Source organism: Elephas maximus, chromosome 13 (genome assembly GCF_024166365.1).
Source record: "Elephas maximus indicus isolate mEleMax1 chromosome 13, mEleMax1 primary haplotype, whole genome shotgun sequence".
In the NCBI taxonomy this organism is placed as follows: Eukaryota; Metazoa; Chordata; class Mammalia; order Proboscidea; family Elephantidae; genus Elephas; species Elephas maximus.
In genome coordinates, this window is record NC_064831.1 from 75,604,606 (window position 1) to 75,621,557 (window position 16,952).

Here is a 16,952-nt window from a genome sequence, read left to right on the forward strand (position 1 = left end):
CTAACACAGGTGAAGGGGCTTCGTTACTTACACAGCCCTAACCAAATATAAAGAATCACTGTTACTTGCCTACCTAGATCTTTGGAGGAAACCTCTTCTGATGAAAGCCACAGAGCTGAGAGATCTCTCCGCTTTGGGATCCCAGCTTTTTCCAAAAGCTTCAAGGACTGAGGACAATCACCAGGGACTAAGAACTCATTCATTCAATCATTCATGCCGCAAATATTTGTTCATAAGTCCCTGTGCTTGGGGATAGCAAGGTGAATAAGGCAGGGTCTCTGTTCTCATGGGGCCCACCACAGCCACCCCTACCCCACGTCCACCAGGCACTGCTGGGTTTTCTGAGCAAGCCCAACCACCCCTTGCGGAAGTCACTCCCTCCAGTCACGGCGGCCTGCCTCTGACGCAGCACCTGGCAGCAGCCCACATGTCTGCTGTGGGTTTGAGCAAACACTGTACTCAGCATTTTCTAGACTTCCCTCAAGGCAGGGCCAGCAAGGAGGAAGAACTAATCATCAATAGTGAAGCCCGTGCAAGGTCCTGGCGCTGGATTCTGAGTGCAAATCCAGAATCTGCCATTTACTGACTGTGTGACCTTGGGCAAGTCCTGCCATGTGCCGAGCCTCAGTTTCCTCATCTGTACAGATGGGGAGAGATGCCTGACTCACAGGGTGGTAATGAGATGTGGCAAGAGTGTCGGGGCCTGCACATTATCACCATGGCGTGAGTGTTAGCGCCCACCCCTGACCTTCCCCTCCTCGGCCCCAATTCCAGGGACACAGAAACACTTAAAACTGCACTAGAGATGAGGCGGCAGGAAAGTCAGGCAGCACACACCCATGGGAACTGGAGAACAGGTCCGGTATGGTTCCCTGCAGGGAGGGTAACCATGTAATTTATTGTCCAAACCGGACCTTCCAAGAGTAAAAGCGGCCACTCCTAATGATTGCTCTGGACACCAGGTGCAAATCCAGTCTATTCCCCTACCTCTGGCGAAGCCGCCAGAAAGGCACCTTCCTATAATAGCGGGTGGTTTGGCTTTGGGGCTGAGGAACGCAGAACGTGCTTCAATGACAGGGGCTTGTGCTGGTGTAAAAGGGGATGACCCAGAGGTGCTGACAACTCACCACAAACACAAAGAGGTGGAACAGCTAAGCATCTGATTAGTAAGTGCTCAGCAGGGCCCAGTGAGCCATTTATGTAATCCTAAAAACTGACTGGTTTAAAGTCAGGAATGTCGTGCTTCAGGGTTGTATCCTTTCACCATACCTATTCAATCTGTACGCTGAGCAAATAATCTGAGAAGCTGGATTATCACGAAGAAGAACGGGGCATCAGGATTGGAGGAAGACTCATTAACAACCTGCGTTATACAGATGATACAACCTTGCTTGCTGAAAGTGAAGAGGACTTGAAGCACTTACTGGTGAAGATCAAAGACCACAGCCTTCAGTATGGATTGTACCTCAACATAAAGAAAACAAAAATCCTCACAACTGGACCAATGAGCAACATCATGGTAAACGGAGAAAAGATTGAAGTTGTCAAGGATTTCATTTTACTTGGATCCACAATCAACAGCCATGGAAGCAGCAGTCAAGAAATCAAAAGACGCATCGCATTGGGCAAATCTGCTGGAAAGGGCCTCTTTAAAGTGTTGAAGAGCAAAGATGTCACCTTGAAGACTAAGGTGTGCCTGACCCAAGCCATGGTATTTTCAATCGCATCATATGCATGTGAAAGCTGGACAGTGAATAAGGACAACCAAAGAATTAATACCTTTGAATTGTGCTGTTGGTGAAGAATACTGAATATACCATGGACTGCCAAAAGAACGGACAAATCTGTCTTGGAAGAAGTACAACCAGAATGCTCCTTAGAAGCTAGGATGGCGAGACTGCGTCTTCCATACTTTGGACATGTTGTCAGGAGGGATCAGTCCCTGGAGAAGGACGCCATGCTTGGCAAAGTAAAGGGTCAGCGGAAAAGAGGAAGACCCTCAACGAGGTGGATTGACACAGTGGCTGCAACAATGAGCTCAAGCATGACAACGATTTTAAGGATGGCGCAGGACTGGGCAGTGTTTCGTTCTATTGTGCATAAGGTCGCTATGAGTCGGAACCAACTCGACAGCACCTAACAACAACAACAAAAACAATTCTGTGGGGGCTGGTGTGTTTCCAGGGCCGAGAAATGTGCTCGAGATTGCCCAGTTAATTGGGCAGAGCTGGGTTCTGGCTGGCTGAGGTCTGTCTGGCCCTACAGTCAGCCCCCTCTGAGCTCCATATCTCCATCCCTGTTCCTTTCGGCTCTGCAACCTGGGAGCTGTGTCTCATCTCCACTCCCAGGGCTGCTCTACTGACCTCGAGGTTATGAGGAGCCAGTGGGAACCCATGAGCAAGCTCTGGGCAGCTCAAGCGTGAAGCTTCAGGCTGGCTCCCGGCTGGCTGGTCAGGGCCACAGGCAGACCTAGGGAACTGGGGCCTCTCATTGGTGTCCACTAAGACCTCTTCCTGGAAGCCTTCGCGGCCACACCTGGCCTGTCAGGCCCCTGCTTTCCCTCCTACTGGATGGATACTTGCCCAGCTACAACACACAGGGCCCCGTAAGTGCATGTTTAATGGAACTTACAAGGCCTGGGCTGGGCCCTGTATCCACCTATTTGCCCTCTTCACAGCAGAGCATGGTTCTGAGGCAGCCCAGTGGGCTGTGTGTACGTATGTTTATTGAGACAGAGGCAGAGAGAAAGAAAGATGATGGCAGGAATCTAATTTACCTGCATTTCCCATGCTTGTGTGAGTAGTGGGAGGCTGGGGGCTCTGTAACCTGGTATCATTATTCCTCCACCTCCTGAGCCATCTTTCTGGTCCACCCCCCACCCCCTTCATTCTCACACCCTACAACCCTGGGGCTTCCCAGGGCAGGAGAAGGACCTGCCAGGTGTGCACTACATGTGTACCAGGGCTGCCCAAACCCATGGGCCGCAGGTGGCACTTCCTCCTCAGGGCAGGGCCTCTCCCCGCCTGTGCTGAGGGCGCAGAACAAAAGCTCTCCAGTGACCAAGAGAACAGGCAGCTCAGGCTCCTGGTGCCCTGGGCTCCCCCACCTGCTCGACCAGGGTGATGACGGGGCCCCGTCAGTGGGGGGTGCAACACTCCTCCCACCAGGGCCCCTTGGTCCCCTAAGCCGACCCACCCTGAGCCAAGAGAATGTAAATGTTAGAGGCGGGGAAATAGAGGAAAAGGGTAGCTGCCTGATTGTAGTTTAAAGACTTGTGCTGGGAGCTGGGAGTGGGGGAAGGGAAGCCACAGCAGAGAGAAAGAGAGAGGGAGAGAGAGAGAAGAGGAATGAACAGACAGGGAGGTGGGGAGCCTGATTGAGCAGGGGGTGGGAGGGAAAGAGGCTGTGGAGGCCAAGAAACAAAGGCGGGGGGAAGGGAAGGAGAGGAGTGAAGAGAAAGGGAGGGAGGGGACTTGGCCATTTACACTGGAAGCCTAAGATAGGCCCAGTTTCCCAGCTTATCATCAACCCTCCCACACTCAGGCCTGAGGGTCAGGCTGCCTCTGGGAACAGATGTCAGTGTCCTCCTCCAATGCCCAGCAGGAGGCTCTCCCCACCCACATGAGGACCCAGGCCTCCCACTGTTGTTCCATGTATTGCCTCATTAGTTCCTCCATCCTACTATGGTTCCTGTAAACAGCCTTGTGAGAGAATTAATGAATGACTTGCTGTGTGACCCTCAGGGTCTCTGCTTCCTTATCTGTAAAATGGGCACAAGAGCCTCTTGAGGGCTGGATACTTTTCTAGGAGCAGGGGAGAGTCCCAGTAACAGTGGTGAGCAGAAGGCTGCAAGGGGGTGGCTCAGGGTGGCTGGTGTCCCCTGGGACAGAGATGGTGAGGCAGAGCACGATAGAAGGCACCCAAGGTCTGGTCTGGCTTGTGGCTAGTGAGACAGGAGTCTGGGGGCTTAAAAGGCCTGCCTAGGGAAGGCCCATCAGAGCAAGAGAGGAGGGTCTCTCCTGGGTTTGGCATTCAAGCCCTCCAAGACCTGGCTCTGGCTTCCCTTTCTAGCCTCTGTTGCCAGCTGTTCTCTTAGGGACAGTGGCTCTGTGCCCTTTGCCCCTGGAGACCCTAAACCACACTCCAGAGAGGCTGATCCTGGGGTGTGGCAGGACAGGGAACTGAGCCTGGAATGGAGAAAAGTCCCAGTCTGTAAAAACCTTCAGGGAACTCAATAGCGAAACCACCTCCTTTGTTTCCTCTGTCTTCCTCCTGACAGGAGACTGAGAGGTAAACTCTGCTCACATCTCCAGAAAGGAGGAGGAAGAGGAAGCGAAAGCCAGGAAACTTGTGCAAACCTTGGGCTCCTTGCCACAGTCTCACTTCTGCCTAGGCCACAAGGCCTCCACTCAGCAGCCCAGGGGCCCAGCAGGTGCAGGCTGCCTCCTGGGGCTGGAGGCCGGAGGGTGGCCTGGGGGAAGTGTGTGCCTCTCTTCCTTATAGGACTCGTCTCTGCCTCAGGTTCCCCTTTTCTCTGTGGACAGACTGGCTGAACCCTGACTCCAGAGGTCAGAGTGGCTGGGCCACCACCAACCTGCAAACCACATAAAATGATCACTGTGTCCTGCTCCTTTTTATAGATAGGAAACTGAGGCCCAGAGATGGCTGACCCAGGTCACACAGCAAGATGGTGCGGAAGCAAGGACTAGAATGCAAGTTTCTGGCCCACGATCCCACTGACAGCCCCTGTAGGATGAAGTGCCCATGCTTAGCTTGCTGCCGAAGGCTGTCCCCAGCCAGGCCCCATCTGACCCTCCATCAGCGTTCTTGTCTCTCTGTCTCTCGTTCCGCATGTCCACTCAGTTCTCTGCACACTGCTGGTTCCCACCGCAGGGCGTTTACATGGGCTGACTCCGCTGCTAGGACTACCCTTCTTTCCCCCCGGGAGAATTTCTCCTCATCTTTTAGGATTCAGTGCAGGCACTGCCTCCCTGGGAAGCCTTCCTCAGCCTGTGGGGTGGGGACAGAGCCCTCTTCCACACCTGACAACACGATGCTGGTTCACAACTGTGTCTACTTATGGGTGCCTCCCCCATCAGACAGACTGCGCCTTGGGGACAGTGAGTGCAGGGAAACAGAGCCCAGCAGGGGAGCAGCTTGAGAGAAAGATACCACCTTGAGGGCCTGCTAAATCAGGGCCTGTGGGGAAAAGAGGATGGGAAAGAAGCTGATACTGTCACCAAGAGACCTCGAGTGAATGAATGAATGGGGCTAGACGGAAAGCCCTTGCTTTGCTCTCCTTAACCTCAGAGCAGTTCTGCGTCCTCCCCAGGGGTCGCCTCCAGGCTGCACAGAGAAAGGCTTTGTTCTGGGCCAGTCCCCAGGAGCGCAGGCCTATGAGGCCAGCTCTAAGCTCCTTCCCCTGGGAGAGCTTCAGCCTCACCCTCACAGGCAGGGCAGTCCCTCCCACAGACCTGTGACAGCAAGGCCTGTTCTGAAAGTCTCCCCGCCTCCCAGACGACAGAGACCCTGGTCCCACAGGGTTCCAGAACTGGCATCATTCAATTACAGTACCAATATCTGGGCTTCACCCCAGACCAGTTAAATCAGAATCTCTGGATATGGGACCTCGTTATGGGTTGATTCATACCTCCAAAAAGATATGCCAAGTTCCTAACCCCCAGTACCTGTGAAGGTGACCTTACAGGGAAATAGCATCTTTGCAGATATAATCAGTTAAGTTAATATGAGGTCATACTGGAGTAGGGTGGGACCTAATCAAACGTGACTGGTGTCCTTACAAAAAAAGAAGAGGCACAGAGATAGACACAGAGGGAAGGGGCTGTGTGAAGATGGAGGCAGAGACTGGAGTGATGCTGCCACAAGCCAAGCAACACCTGGGACCACCAGAAGCTAGAAGAGGCAAGGAAGGATCCTCTCCTAGAGCCTTCAGCTGGAGCATGGCTCTGCTGACATCTTGATCTCAGACACTGGCCTCCAGAACTGTAAGAGAATAACTCTGTTGTTTTAAGCTGCCCACTTGGTGGTGTTTTGTTAGAGCAGCCCTAGGACACTACTACAGGCTTGGGCATTTGTATGTTCTAGAAGCTTCTCAGATGGTTTTAATTCTCCAAGTCAATTAGTAACAGCTGATGAGGATGCTTAAATTAAAGTGACCTGTGACAGCCCACCCAGGCGTGCTCCTTCCTCATTCTTCTCCCAGGGCTACTGCCCAAACCCAGCCCCTGGGCAGCCACCTGTAACACACCTGTCCCCACCCCATCCCAGGTGTCTTACCAAGGACAGGTCACACAGTAGGGGACCCTGGGCCTATGTCCTGCTCCTCCCCATCCCTCAGTGAACTTAGGCAAATGGGTTCCTTTCTTGGAAATGAGGTATACATCAAGCCTCATGCCATCAACCACAGGAGCAGATGCCCAAAGAAAATGCAAAGGTGGGCCACGAGCTGGAGCTGGGCCACACCACCAGGGGACAGGAACCTTGAGTAAGCTGGGAGGCTGACCCTTTGAGGAGGAGGGAGCCTGCAGTCCAGGAAGCAAAGCCCTAGCAGGACACAGACTGAGATACTATATGGAAAGCCTGAGGGGCCCTGAGGCTATGCAGATTCCCCATGGTGCCTGGGTCCTGCTCCTAGACTGGGGACTCTCACTGATGACCAGTCCCCTTGGTCCCGAGGCAAGTTGGGTGGGTATCTGATTCTTGCCTGTCAATGGGGTGTCTGCTGCACAAATTGCCCTCAGAGCTGCGTAAGAAGGGTTTGGTGGCTTTCCCTTGATGCTAAGTATGGTAGGATGCGGTGTCTCTGATCTCAAGTCATCAGGCCCCAGAAGCCATGGTCCATGGGTCCTCCTGCCTGGCCACTCACATGCCTACTGAGCGTATGTGTCCTTCTTTTCTGAGAGGGAGGACAGCTTGGCTGTCTCACGAAGGACAGTGGCCTCCCGGTAGGCCCTTCCCCCTTGGCCACTTTGGCCTCGGGCCCTCTAGGCTGGTCTTGCAATATTACATCAGCAGAGCTGGAAGGAACTTTGGGGTCCCTCCTGTGCAACACTCTCATTTTACAGATGTGGAAACAGGTACCAATGTCCCCATCCCACGATGGGAACTAACCTGAGAGCTTGAGTCCCAGTGAAGTTTTCTTCCATTCACGGCAAACATTGTGGCCACCCCCACATACTCAGGCTCCCCCACCAAGGGGTTGACCCTCAACAGTCTGGAGGCTGTAGAGAATTGCGGTGGTGTGAGGGAGCCAAGGATTTCCACTGTCCAACCCACCTTCAGTTCAGTTGCCATCAAGTCGACTTCGATTCGTAACAACCCTGTGTGTGTCAGAGTAGAACTGTGCTCCATAGGGTTTTCAATGGCTGATTTTCTGAAAGCAGATTGCCAGGCCTTTCTGGGTAGGCTCCAATCTCCAACATTTCAGTTCGCAGCTGAGCAGTTAGCTTTTTGCCCCACCCAGGGAATATTCAACCCACCTGCAGGAAGTATTTTGAGCTCTCAGGAGTTCTGCCTCATAGGTGCCCTTTGTCCTCCAATGATAAAGAGTGAAGACCAAGGGGGAGAGAGATCCAGAGCAAGCCTTGTGCTCACATGTACCCATTGGTCATGACATCCTACCCTGCTCACAACCCCACAGTCGCTTCCCACTGCTCTTGCAATCAAGTCCAAACATTGCACCAAGGACCCATAAAAAACATTGCTTGGCTGGTCTCTGCCAACTTCAACTTCATAGCACAAGTGCTTGTCCCTTCACTCATCACCCCCCAGCCACACAGGCTTTCTTTCATTTCCTTCAATTATTCTTTGTCTGCATGTGGCCTTTTCATATGCTGTTCCCTGTGCCCAAATGTTCTTCTTTGTTCCTTATCCTTCTGCTTTCCACTCGGGCATCACCTCCTCAGGAAGCCTTCCCTGATCCTCCCAAACAGGTCTGTTCCCCTGAGTTCTAAGCAATTTGAAGTTTTATACTTTTCCTGCCAGGTCCTTATGGCAATGCTTAATGATATATTTATTTGTACAATTACTCGGCAATTTGTACAATTACCTGGCATCCCAGTTAGCGATCTTGTCTGTTTGCTCACCATAGCATCCCTAGCAGAGTACATATAGAAGGAACCATTGCCCTTTTGAAAATACCCATGTTCAAGTGCAAAGAAAAAAAAAAAAGGTCCCTTGCTGAGCCCAGCCTTTGGAAAGCAGCCAGGTGGAAACCCCTGAATCTGGGCTTCCTTTCTCTGAGCTTCGGGACCAGTTCCTCTTCCCAGGACCCCATGTTTCTGGGAGGCTCCACATCTTTCCTCTAATTCCGGAAACAAAAAAGCACTACTGTCCTCCAAACAAGTACACAATGCTGGGCCCAAAGATCACCAGCTTAAAGTAACAGAAACAAAAAACAAAAAACTTCGGCTCACAAGTTCAGGGGACAGAGATAAGAATCCCAAGTGAAGGAACACAAGCATTTATTGGCCTTGAACTTTGTCAGGCCCAGGGACGAACACATGCTGCCTCTGGGAGGCCCTCTGGGGTGGGGAGTACCATTCCTATCTAGAATGTGGAAACTGAGCTTGGAGAGGCTGCCACTCTTTCCACCCCATCAGCCCTTGGCGGGGATGAACTTTCTGGGCCAGGTCTTCTTCCCCGGTCAGCCTCAGTTTCCCCACACTGCGGTCTGATTGAGACTGAGAGCCCCTCATGGCTTCCCTTCCTCCTCCCCAGCCTCCAGTCTCAGGCCCCTCCCACATGCACCCTCCACCAGCCTTCTCCATCCCATCTTCCTCTCCCTTCATTCCTCCCCTCCTTCCGTTTCCCTGGCAACCCCTTCCTCCGCTCTGCATCTCAGTCCTGCACTCCCGTCTCATCTCTTTCTTTTCTATTTCATCTCTCCCCTCATTGCAGTGTAGAGTCCAAATCCCCCGTCCTTTGCTTTTGGTCTCTCACTCCCTTTTACTCTACTTTTATCTCTGTCAATGTTCTCTTGTCATCTCAGGGTGACATTTATTTATCTCTTGCTTTAAAAAAAAAAAGAAAGGAGGGAAAAGAAACCCCATTCCCTGACCCCCAGATTCCCCAGTCCAGTCCCAGCCTCCTTCTCTCGGGCCGTCTCTAAGGGTCAGACATCCCGCAATGGTCAGGAGGAAAGGGGCAGATTCCAGAACAGACTCCCCACCTCCACAATGAATCTTCTCTAGTTATGCCTCACCTGTGGGAGGAAGGAAGAAAAGGCAAAGGTGGGAAGGGTCCAGGAGGTGAGAGCTTACTGGGAGGAAGTGCACCCTAGGGAATCTGGCTGTGTTTCCCAGGCTGTGGACAGGGTTTGCCAGAGGCCCCTCAGGATGACGGAGCAAGGGCAGGGACCTAGAGCATGGGGGAAGCCAGTCCTAGAAATCCCATGCAATCCGCCGAGGCAGGAATTCACTGCTGCCTAGGAAACCCTAGTCTTACCCTGCCCCACCCTCCCTCACCTTGGGTGAATGGGACCAAGGGCCTGGCCGTGTAGTGGAGTATCGTGGATGCTCAACGTACACATTCCAAACACAATGGTGAGATTAATCAATTCTTCAAATTCACTCTTTACCGTGACCCTGAATTGCCTCTGAGAGAAGGAAGCACCCCCTCCGGGTTCTCCCACTCATGTCACTTTAGCCTCTAGAGTTTCAGGCAGAACTGAGGGCATCAGCTCTTTTCAATTTCTTTTCAGCTACTAGAATGCTCCTTAGAAGTGAGGATGGCAAAACTTTGGCTCGCTTATTTTGGACACTTCACTAGTAAAGACCAATTGCTAGAAAATGACATCATGTTTGGTAGCAGGTCAGTGAAAACGAGGAAATCCCTAAAAGAGAAAGATTGGCACAATAGTCAAAATAATAGACTCAACCATACCAACAATTGTGAAAATGGTGCAGGATCAGACAACGTTTTGTTCTGTCACACACGGGGTCGCCATGAGTCGAAGCCAACTTGATAGCAACTAACAACATCCACCACCATTTACTGAGCTCGTTTTATGGACCAGGCACATGCTACAAACTATCCTAGGGAGATGAGCATTTTTATTTTCATTTTACAGGTGAGGAAACTGAGGCTTGGAGAAGCTCAGTTGCTTGTCCAAGCCAGTCAGTAAGAGGCCGGCCTTCCCCCAGTTACTCCCCTTCTTCCTGTGTTCCGAGGAGCGGAAGGTCACATCAAGCTCTGGCCCAGCCTCCTAAACCCTTGGTTTCTACATTTCTGTGTTTAATCTGCTGTGATCAGAAACAACAGGAAAAACAAAGGCCCGGGAACACTTCACACAGAAAATAAAGCAAGCCGGTTATGGCCGTGGCCCGAGTCTCAAACTGACATGGGCTTGTGGAAAATGGCAACAAGTCCCCTGAGAAGGTCACATGAAGGAGAATAAATGTCCCCTGGGTCTTGGGGAGCCCCACAGCCTGTGTGAGCCTGAAGGGCATCGGGCAGCGGCAAGGCTGCCAGATGGCTCTCATTCTGCTCCCATAGGAGAGAGGGAGGTGCAGCTGGGGCCTGGGACCCCTGAGACAGCTTACCCTGGGCTGGGGAAGGGGTAGAGAGTAAGGCAAAGCCTGGCCCCTGGGCTGCAGAAGCTGAGGATGGTCTCCTCTGGCCAAGCCCCCTTTGTCAGGGCAAAGCTGCACCAGGCTACAGGTGGGACCTTGGTCATTTTGCAAAGAGACATGGGCACTGTGCTGCACTCTTTTCAGACACCTGTGGTCTGAGAACGGTCTGGGACCCCTCTGCTTGCTGCCACCTGTTTCCTCCATAATCCTGCTGTTTGTACAGAGCCCATTCACTCTCTGCCAACCTTCTCCCTCTTCTGTCCCATCAGCCAGGCCTGCGAGCTGCGCAGCTCCCGAGTGGCCTACCCTCAAGTGTCTCCGAACATCTGTCTATAGCTACGGAACTTTGCCAGGCCAGAAGGAGGCCATGGTATCAGTGGCCCCCTCAGTCCTGGGGTCCAAAGGTCCTGCTGGAGTGGCTGTCGGGTCTACCTTGTTGGGTGCAGGTGGCAGGGACCTGCCCCCAGGATGCAGCAAGTCCCAGGGCAGAATGCCTGAGCCTCCAGAGGTGCCAATGACACTGCAGCTCTGCTTCCTCTATGAAAGGCTGGCTCAGCACCTCCAGGGCCCAGGGGCAGGGCCTAGGGGGAAAGGACAGAGAGCAGCAGCAATGGGGGGGAAACCAGGAAGGCCAGCTGCTCACTCTGCAGCATGAATTGAAGGGAGAGGAACCCGGGCTTCCAGGTGTGTTTCCCACCCCCACTCCAATCTCTCTGGGACTCAGTTGTCTTTTCTGTAAAACGGGAATAGAGTGATAGAAAAAGGCTTGACCACGTATTGAGCCTTTCTTTATGCCAGGCATTGCACCTGATGAAATCATGTAATAAAGCATGTAATCTCAATAACAAAATCCATTTTCCAGAGGAGGAAACCAAGCCACAGAGGAACCGAATAACTTGCCCGATGCCACCAGATACAAGAGAGAATAAGTGGGAGTTTTGGTTTCATTCTTTCTCGGGTCTCAGTGAAATGCCTGTGCATTTCATTTACATCAAGGAGATAAATAATGCCTTTCGTAACAAGGCTGGTGCATGGTGAGGACTCAACTGATGATGCTGAACAGGTTTCTGCAGAGCTTCCAGACTAGGAAGAAAGGCCTGGCAATCTACTTCCATAAATCAGCCCATGAAAACCCTGTGATCCCAATGGTCCAGTCTATAACTGGTCCTGGGAATGCCGTAGGACTGGACAGCGTTACATTCCGTTGTGCGGGGGGTCACCAAGAGTTAAGGGCCAACTCAAAGGCACCTAACAACACAATAACACTGCTGTTGGTACACTGTCCTCATCCACCCGTGGGCCCGGTGGGTGCTGGCTGCCGGTGGGTCATGAAGACGTGTACTTTCAGGAATGGCTGGAGTGACAAGATTAAGAATCACGAAACAGGAGTGCAAAATATAGGACGGGAATTAAACACTACATGTGTCGGGCGCTGCAGAAGGACAAAATAGCTTTGTCTTTTTAAACTTAAGGAGCATTCTTCCATGTCCACTGGTGCTTTGGGAGCAATAGAGCACCGTGACTCAGTGACTCAACAGGGGCTGCACAGTCAGGCTGCTGAGTCTACACTGGCCCCGTTACTCACACGTCACTTGTGTGCCTCAGTCTCCCCATCTGGAACGTGGGGACAATGGTTCCTACTCCCTAGAGTTGTTAGGTTTAACTGAGACCATTAGCCCAATGAGAACGATCCGCGGTGTTCAGCACACAAAGGCTGGGCAGAGGGGTCCAGGAGGCCTAGGAGGAGAGAAACTGGTTAGGACCCCCTCTTCCAACAAGACCCAGCTGGAGTTGATGAAAACCTGTCCCAGGCTGGAGAAGCTAAGGGAACAGAGAGGGAAGCGGGCCACAGAAGGTGCCACATACAAGGCGGGTGGCCTGGACCCAGAACTCACTCTCCTCTGTCCTCACAGCAGCCAGCGTGAGTCATCCCTGGCCTCCATCCCAGCCGAGCCCCCAGTGGTGGCCGCCTCCCGAAGCTGATGCTGTAATCAACATTTATTTTGCAGTCACCCACACACCCAACACGAGTACAGACTGATGCCAGGAGAAGAGTCAAGAATGCTCCTCTCATTCACGTAATGCCTCCATCTATCTCCTGGTGGGAGGGACAGCTGGCGAACGTTCAGGCTGATCGTGTACACAAGCTGACATCAACATGCGCAGCCGGCCACACAGGCTATAATCAGAAGTAAGCGGGAGTAGCGAGCAAATCCATTCTTTCTGTAGTCACCCCTCAAACAGTTCTTTCATAGAGTGAGCTCAGGGTAGGACCCACGCAAAGGGTGGGAGCCTGTGGATATGTGCTCCAGGACCTCACAGTCTGGCTGGAGGAGAAATGCACGCAAAGGAAAAGCCCACAATGTAGTTGTGATGAGAGGCTCCAGGGAGAGCATACTGGGTCTGGGGAACAGTGACCCAGGATGGGGGTGTCGGAACCACATGAGGGGGATGTCAGAGCTCCGTGATAAGGGTGTTGGAGCCACTTGACGGGGAGTATAGGTGCCACATGATGGGGTCCTTGGAGCCAGGCACTGGCCAGGGTCTGTACATGGCCAGGAGTTAACAGATTAGGAGGCAAAGGGGGCCTTTTGGCTGCAGCCTGGAGGAGGTCTGGAGGGCAGAGACAGGAAAATGGAGCAAGTGGGTGGGGAGGGGCAGGAAGAGAAAAGGCTGAGGTTCCCAAACTGGGAAAAACAGTGGGAAAGGCAGAGACCTAGGGGTTGGGAGGCACGAACACTTAGGGGGAAGATGAGGCCGAAATTCACATGTTGTTGTGACCCAAGTGCTACAATGGCTTTAGTGGAGGTGACAATTATAAAATAAGCAAATGCCTGTCCTTCACTAGGGTCTGGATTCCGCAGGGCTCTCCCCACTGTGAGGACTGCCTGTGTCTGTGCCCCTCAGGGCAGGCCAGGGAGCGAAGGGTGGGGTTCTCCAGTAGGAGACTCTGGATCAGCTTGACCACTTCTTGGCTGTGTGGCCTTGGGCAAGTCCCTTCATTTCTCAGAGCCTCAGTTTCCACAACTGTAAAATGGGGATAACAAGAGGGATAGTAAAAAACAAAACCAAACCCATTGCCATCAAGTGGATTCCGACTCATAACAACCCTATAGAACAGACACAGAGTTTCCAAGGAGCGCCTGGTGGATTTAAACCGCCAACCTGTTTTGGTTAGCAGCTGTAGCACTTAACCACTACCACACCAGGATTTCCAACAGGATGGTGGGGGAGATCAAATAACATAATTTGAGTGAAAGTACCTGGCATGGGGGTTGTCATTTGATAAATGGTAATTTCTTGCCTCTACCATAGATAGGCACTGGGTTTTTTTTTTTTTTTTTACCATAGATAGTAATTTACGTACACACACAATATGAATCACCTGGGGCCACAAAAATTTGGCATATTCTTTTATAATGAAAAATATCTGTAGTAAATACCATGTAGGAGTGTTGAAAGGTTGAAGATTTGGAAAAAGCAGCTGCTATTTTGAGGTGGGGGGAGGAAAGTAACCAAATCTGGTAGAAGGGTAGAGATGCTGGAAATGAATCTGGTCTCCTGGAAGGTTCTAGCTCAAGTTTTTGTCTCACACGAGAGCCCCTGGGCTGCCAGGGGATGGGTGCTCATGTGCCCCCAGTGCCTGTGGGTCTGTGAGCACCCTTGGGTCCCAGGACACAGAGTGGAGAAGGGGCCTACAGAAGCCCTCATCACAAATGCTGTCTCCTTTTTCAAATTTCACAACTCATCAAGGCTGACAAAGTACTGGTCTGTAAGGATTAGAAATAATAATTAAAAACACAGATTGTTTGAGAAGCACTGGTTCAGAGCCCAGACTCTGCTGTCTGAAGCCTTTGTTCAAATCCCGCCTCTACTACTTCCCAAAGGTATGGTTGTCTCCTCCTATTAAACGAGGGTGGTACTGCGAGCTCCTGCCTTACTGGAGGATTAAACACACTAAAATATGTAAAGTGCTGAGAGTGAACCTGGCAAGCCTGTGTTTCTACTGTTACCAGTACCAGTAACTCACCTGGGGCTGCACAGGTAGTTACCGGAGTCCGTATATCCGTCTCTGACTTCTTGATGCCAATTCCGGTGAATGACCACTAGGCCCCTTGCCATCCCAGAAACTGGGGCCCAGGATACATGCCTGCCTCTACAGCCTGTGCACAGATCCAGACCCTGTGCCTCTGCTTGTGGCCTTCACGCTTGGAATGAGGTACCCCAGCCTCAGCCAGCTTCTCCCCTCTCATCTCCAGGCCAGGCAGCTAGGGGTGCACCTTAATGGGGTGTCAGGAGATGTTGCTGTCCAAACCGGAAAAACCTGACTGCCAGCCAGCTGCCCTGGCAGGCTCCTTCAGGGTTTGCAGGTGGCTTCTGGCCAAGCCGTGGGGTGTTCTGAGAAGAGCAGAGGGGCCCTTCCCCACGGGGCCCATGGCCTTGTGGTCCCAGACTCAGACCTCCGCTCAGGGAGTCACTGCAGGGGTGTAGTTCCTGCTCCTTAATCACCTCCATCCTTCCCCAGAGTACAAATCCTGAACGTCCCAGAAAACACCGCTTTCTGCTACCTTTAACCTCAGCCCACCTTGTCTCTATCACACAGGCTTCCTCCCAGCCCTTCTGAGCCCCAGGCCCTCATCCTCCGCGTGTCATCCATGCAGCCACCGAACCTTCACACAGAAGGTGCCTAGCACTCATCTCCTGAATAAACCACTCCCAGGGGATTCAGATCCACCTCCCTCATTTCAATATCCCCTGAGCTGACCCCTTGGCACTTCCCCCTAGATTCATTGCAGTGGCCTTTAAGTTGGGGACTGCCAGCACCCTCAATGCTGTTTGTTGCAGCTACCCCAGACCCCACGGCTCATGTACCCCAGCTATCTTGGTGTCTGGCTTCATCACTGCTCCTTCCTGCTCTTGCCTCCCCCATCGCCCGGCAAACATGGCTTGGACCCTGGTCCTGTTCTCCTTGGAGGAGATATAGATATAGACGATCTGTGTGTCCTGAGGGGCAGGGCATGGAGCCCTCACATTTGTATGGGGCTTTACAGTTTAGGGAGTCCCTAGGTGGTGCAAAATGGTTAACACACTTGGTTGCTACCCAAAAGGTTGGAGGTTCCAGTCCACCTAGAGGCACACCGGAACAAAGTCCTGGTGATCTGCTTCAGAAAAACCAGTCACTGAAAACGCACTGGAGCACAGGTCAACTCTGACACGCATGGGGTCGCGTGAGTCTCCGCTTGGCTGTGCTGTATTCATTCCCCATCAGTTAACAAACCCAGTTCCCACCTCAACAAACATTTACAGAGCACCTCCTCCAGGCCAGGACTGTGCTGGGTGCCCGAGCACGAAAGAGACACAGACTTGCCTGCCCTCTGGGAGGCTCCCACTGACCCAGACCTCCAGGCCTGGCACCCTCACTCCTTGCTCTGCATCACCCAGCCCACGGATCAGGGCTCCTGCCCTCTACTCCCCGGGCGGCTTCTTCCACAGAGATCCCTGTTTCCCCCCAAACTTTCTACCTGCAGCCCAGGGATCAAGGCTGCTGGGAACAGCCTCGAACCTGGCGACCTGGCTCTTACCCTGTGCTCTGAGGAGATGTGAAGGGCCTTTTAGACCTGCAGCCCAAGGCCCTTTCTCTAAGGGAGTAAACGTGCCCTGACACACTGGCCCCCTTTTTGCACCAGGCCTGCTCGCCCACACTCTCCTCAAGTACTCACTCCATAGTACCCCCTCCCCACGGCCTGCTTGCAGCCCCCACACACACTCAGACTTCCCTGCCCTCACAGCCCCCTAAACACGGGCTCAGACCCCACGGCCTTGGCCCCTGCCCTTTGACATCTGTCCCCTCTGCTGAAGCCAAATGGTCATCTTGAAGGTCACAGACAAGCCTTTTGCCAAACACAAAGGCTTTTTTCCAGGCCTTATCCCTGACCTGGCAGCAGCCCTGCCACCCCTGCCTAGGTTCAAAGGCCCTCCTCATCTTCTTCACCCCAGTGGCCCCAGTGCTCAGGCCTGGCCTGGTCTCTGCTTTCTTGTCCTACACAGACTCCCTCAGAGAAACCATCTTCTCATGGCTTCGCCACTCACCTCTGTGGTGATGTTACTAGGCCTGCACCTCTACCCCAGCCTCCTCAATGCCTCCTAGATGTCAAACCTTCTATCAGTCTTCTTGTTATTGGCCACCACTGAGTCGGCCCCCAACTCACGCACAACAATCCCATACACAATGGAACAAAACACCGCCTGGTCCTGCACCATACTCGCTATTGGTTGAGGATCGGACCATTGTGATCCATGGGGTTTTCATTGGCTGATTTTCAGAAGTAGATTGCCAGCCTTTCTTGCTCATCTGCCATA

The 16,952-nt window shown here is 52.6% G+C and overlaps 1 protein-coding gene across 5 annotated transcripts in view; it reads right to left on the reverse strand.

Moving 5' to 3' along the window:
- Positions 1-16,952, reverse strand: part of ZNF710 (zinc finger protein 710) — a 78,951-nt gene that overhangs the window by 13,760 nt on the left and 48,239 nt on the right. The window contains exon 1 of one of the 5 annotated variants that reach the window (XM_049905248.1): positions 74-8,736. The exons of the other annotated variants lie outside the window; for them this stretch is intronic. The gene's annotated coding sequence lies outside the window, so the exon portion shown is untranslated. Of the gene's footprint in view, positions 1-73; positions 8,737-16,952 lie in introns of those variants that run through there. 5 annotated transcript variants of the gene reach the window in all.